The following is a 5358-nucleotide window of genomic DNA, read 5'->3' on the forward strand; positions in this document are numbered from 1 at the left end:
ATTTACCTGGGCCAGGAGGTAGGGATATATGGACGGGCCCGTTGCACGCTGGTAGGCCGAAAAGCTTTGACCAAATCCGATGTTGCTTCATCATATCACAATGTTATCCTGTGGACTCTGCCAAAGAAAAGGGCGTTCTTCTCTCATCTTGCAGCGATATGTGTCCTAAGACAAGACAACCCGTAAATCTCCTCATTCTTGTTTGCTGGCATATATCAAGAGCATGATGAATTTGTGTTCTATAAAGGTCCTACCTTTTGTCACATATTTTTTTCCCCCAAATTTTTTTATTGAAATACAAAGTTCTTCACAGCAGTTTGTACATGTGTATAACGCAGTATGCATCAGCATTGCAAAAAGTATGTATACATACAGTACAGAGAATAGGATCCGAAACAACAAAAACCATACATAGACAGGAAACTCATGCCAGCCCTTTTGATATCTTCAAGGCTTGCATATGAACTGACCAGTGACTCATCATGAATGAGAAAGTTCCCTCCCCTAGACTAGTCTGTGCACTCCCCCAAACTACATAGTATATAGCTGATTGCAGACACAAGAGCTGGCTGTTCTCTTTGTCCCAGATGATGATGGAGATGCTGTCTGTCCAGTGGATGCATGATTTCACAGAGAGAGAGAGAGAGAGATATGGAATGGAGACTTTATTTAAGAAAAATATGGTAATTGTATCGCTGGCCATGTATGTATTTGAATTAGTTTGTATTAACTGCTTACTGTGTAAATTTTAACCATGTAACTATATATATATATATATATATATATATATAAAAATGTTGAGGGGTTCTAAGCGACCAACGGTGTTTATACAGCTATTTAAAAGAATAGTACCCAGTGTATAAAGAATATATATACAATTTATTATAATCACAGGAGCCAATAAAAAAGAAAAAAATGTTTCTAAAAATATTCACATCTGACATATACCAAAATAATTGGTTTCATAGGTACACAAAAACAATAAATAAATAAATAAATTCAAGATATAAAAAGTATTAGAATAAAAGCACATAGATATAGATAAAAGATATGTGTATATCTTATCTTGGATAGAGGTCATCAAAGGTTAGCCCAACGCGTTTCGTCTATGATAGACTTCATCAAGGGGTAGGGACAGACTAAAATTAAACATCTATTTATACCAGGAATCCTTAACTTCCTGGTTATGACCTCATAGCATGTCATGTGACCTAATTATATATATGTATCTCTGTATTAGACTGCTATAGTGCATATAAAATCCATTCACATAGGGGAATTAGTTAGATATACTATCTGTCAAAAAAGCGCTTTGTTTAGACAAGTAGAAACAGTTTAAAACTTGTAAAAACTGTGTAATTGTGGCACTTCCGCCACACTTCCGGTATCGGAGGACGGATCCGTGACGCACTTCCGCCCCACTTCCGGTCTTCATTGAGCATGCGCCCACAGTCAGATTACAGTGGAGAGGCAACTTTAAAGTTCAGGAAAGTCCTCATGCGGCGGCCATTTTGTTATGGTCTATTCATAGTGTTCTTAGTGCGGAAGACATTTTTAAGGAGCCCGCTGTATAGGACATGTCTCAAAATAAAGAAAAAAGAGAAATAAGAAAAAAATGAAATTAATATTATTATAACTGGTTTTCCTTCACAATGTAGGCAGCAACAAATGAAAGGACTAATGGTCACTGGAGTAGTACTGATAGTTTATAGGTCACAAAGTGCAAGTGCTTGTGATGATTTGTTATTTTGTGCTAAAAAACGTATATATAAATATAAATGAGATAATAAAAATAATAATAATAGGAAGAAGAATAAGAATAAAAGTTTTAAATTATTCAGTGTTTAGTATAAGGGTGAATTAAGGTTTATGAAAATATATAAAGTGTATATATATATATATATATATATTATTTGTGACTATATAGAGATATACAACTACATAGTATACCATAGTGATAATGTGAGTGTGATATTTATTTATTTATCACTTACATTCGGTTCTTACAGTACCTGATATTCCCAGATGGTCCCCCCTCTGGTACTGATCAGGCCCAACACTGCTTGGCTTCCAAGATCGGACGGATTTGGGCATTCCCAGTGTGGTTTGACTGTAGGTATTACCTTACTGTATGTGCCATATACTCTTAATCTTTATTATTCATAATTTTATTGTGAATCGTGATACATTATACATATATAAGTGACTACGGAGGGAATAAAAATAGAAATAGAGAATGAGTGAATAAATAATAAGAAAATTACGATACGGGATCTTCACATGAGTGACATCTTTAAAGGAAAGGCGCAATTTCATAATTGTCATTGAAGCCAGCTGGATATAAGGTCTGTAGCTGGAAAATCCAGAACATCTCCCGACGTGATAATTTATTCACAAGGTCACCTCCTCTTTCTCCAAGTGTAACAAGTTCAATAGCTTTAAAAGTAAGTGCATCAGGTGGCAAGAAATACCATAAGAGAAGACATCAGACGGGCCTCCCCCCTCAAAAGACGTTATACAGAAGAAGAGGAAAACGGAGTGGAAGAAGAAAGAGGAAACAAGAAGAGAACACTACACCAGTAAATCTTAAAGAAAAAGGGATATTTAATTTATCAAAACACACACTATCTAAACCAGAAATCTCACTGTTGGAAAAAGGCCTTACATTCGCTCCGACAGGAGGCTTGAACAAATTTGAGACTTTTATCGACCTCAATAAATTTGTCAGGAAAATGACGCTAAAGAGACATTTCCTAAAAAAAGAAGACGCTGTCATTTCCAACTATGAGAATCGATCCAAATCTGGCCTTAAACCACCGTCCAAATTTTATCCACTAGAGTCCAAAGGAAGCAACATCAGCATGTTTTATGAGTTGGTCAAAAAGGACCTTTGTGAAAAAGACCAGAAACCTGTGCTAGAAAGAAACATGTCAAACAGAGAAAGCCAAGCACTTAAAGATCTACAGAAAAACAAAGGGATTGTTATAAAACAAGCTGACAAAAGGGGGGGGGGGGGGGTTAGTTGTTATGGACTGTGATGCATATATAGGAGAAGCATTGAGACTTTTGGGGGATACAAACTCATATGAGAAATTGTCTAATGACCCTAAAGACCTATATGTGGAAGAACTCAGAGTTATGCTCCTACATGGTCTACGCTCAGAAGCAATAAACAAAGAAGAATTTCAATTCATGATGAAAACTAACCCCACTACCCCCATATTTTACTTTTTGCCCAAAATGCATAAAAATGCCTTAAACCCGCCCGGAAGACCGATTGTGGCAGGGATTGACTCTTTAACCTCAAATCTGTCTGAGTATGCTGACATCTTCTTAAATGAATACGTAAAACAACTACCATCATACCTAAAGGACACTACATCAGTCCTAAATCTATTGAAAGACGTAGAGTGGAAAGACACGTATAGATGGGCAACGGTGGATGTCCAATCATTGTATACCTGCATTGAACATACACAAGGGGTGTCTGCATGTAGAAGCTTCCTGGATGAGGACTCCACATTAACCAAGGATCATAAGAATTTTATCTGCGACATCATGTATTTTATTCTTGGACATAATTATTTTAAGTTTCTGGATCAGTTTTATTTACAGCGCTGCGGGACAGCGATGGGTACTATATTTGCACCAAGCTTCGCAAATCTGTTTATGGGTTGCTGGGAGAATACTTTTATCTATGGTCCACATGATTTTAACCATCAGATTGTTTTTTATCGACGGTATATAGATGATTTACTTTTTATTTGGGACGGCACAGACGATCATTTTTACCAATTTCTAAATCATCTGGAGAATAATAACTTCAATCTTTCCTTTACGGCCAAAACCAACAAAGAACAAATAGAATACCTTGACCTAATATTGATTGGGGAAAATGGAAGAATACACACCAAAAATTTTGTAAAACAAGTCGATACTAATAGCTATCTTCATTATCAAAGTAATCATCTCAAAAAGTGGAAAGACAATATCCCTTTTCCCAGTTTCACAGAATAAAAAGGAACTGTAGTAAGCAGGAAGACTATGAAGAACAGGTACAATTATATAAAAACAGATTTAAAGAAAAAAAGTACCCGGAGAAAATCCTTGAGGAAGCTGTTGAAAAAACCAGAAACCTGTAGAGGGGAAGTATACTGGAATATAAGAAGAAGGAATTGAACAAACACTCGGTAGCATTCATAACAACATTCAATCGCCATGAAAAACATATACGAAATTCACTAAGGACCCACTGGGGAATTTTGCTCATGGACCCTATATTGAAAAACATACTCCCCCCTCATCCAGAGATTATCTTCAGAAAGTCCAAGAATCTTAAGGATCTGGTAGCACCGAGTATGCTGACCCAGGAGATAGACAATAACTGAAGTATGCCAAAATGCGTGGGTTCGTATAAGTGTGGACGGTGTAATATCTGTAAGTTTCTACATCCCAATAGGAAAACCTTCACCGACAGTAAGAATACAAAGGAATATAAAATTAAAGAATTCTTGAATTGCAACTCATCTTTGGTTATATATTTGCTACAGTGCAAGTGTGGAAAGCAATACGTCGGCAAAACAAAAAGGACATTAAAGTTGAGGATACAAGAACATATCAGGAACATTAAGAACAAGGTGGAAAGCCATGCAGTATCCAAGCATTTTATTACAGAACATAATTCGGATCCTGATGCACTTACTTTTAAAGCTATTGAACTTGTTACACTTGGAGAAAGAGGAGGTGACCTTGCGAATAAATTATCATGTCGGGAGATGTTCTGGATTTTCCAGCTACAGACCTTATATCCAGCTGGCTTCAATGACAATTATGAAATTGCGCCTTTCCTTTAAAGATGTCACTCATGTGAAGATCCCGTATCGTAATTTTCTTATTATTTATTCACTCATTCTCTATTTCTATTTTTATTCCCTCCGTAGTCACTTATATATGTATAATGTATCACGATTCGCAATAAAATTATGAATAATAAAGATTAAGAGTATATGGCACATACAGTAAGGTAATACCTACAGTCAAACCACACTGGGAATGCCCAAATCCGTCCGATCTTGGAAGCCAAGCAGTGTTGGGCCTGATCAGTACCAGAGGGGGGACCATCTGGGAATATCAGGTACTGTAAGAACCGAATGTAAGTGATAAATAAAATAAAAATAAATATCACACTCACATTATCACTATGGTATACTATGTAGTTGTATATCTCTATATAGTCACAAATAATATATATATATATATATATATATATATATATATATACACTTTATATATTTTCATAAACCTTAATTCACCCTTATACTAAACACTGAATAATTTAAAACTTTTATTCTTATTCTT

At 35.8% G+C, this 5358-nt stretch overlaps 2 pseudogenes; one reads left to right on the forward strand and one right to left on the reverse strand.

Annotated features, from left to right (window-relative positions):
- Positions 1–2000: 2000 nt before the first annotated feature.
- Positions 2001–2118, reverse strand: LOC134939184 (5S ribosomal RNA; annotated as a pseudogene).
- A 2910-nt stretch (positions 2119–5028) lies between these two features.
- On the forward strand, positions 5029–5146 carry LOC134939185 (5S ribosomal RNA; annotated as a pseudogene).
- Positions 5147–5358: the final 212 nt, after the last annotated feature.

Source organism: Pseudophryne corroboree, chromosome 6 (assembly GCF_028390025.1).
Source record: "Pseudophryne corroboree isolate aPseCor3 chromosome 6, aPseCor3.hap2, whole genome shotgun sequence".
In the NCBI taxonomy this organism is placed as follows: Eukaryota; Metazoa; Chordata; class Amphibia; order Anura; family Myobatrachidae; genus Pseudophryne; species Pseudophryne corroboree.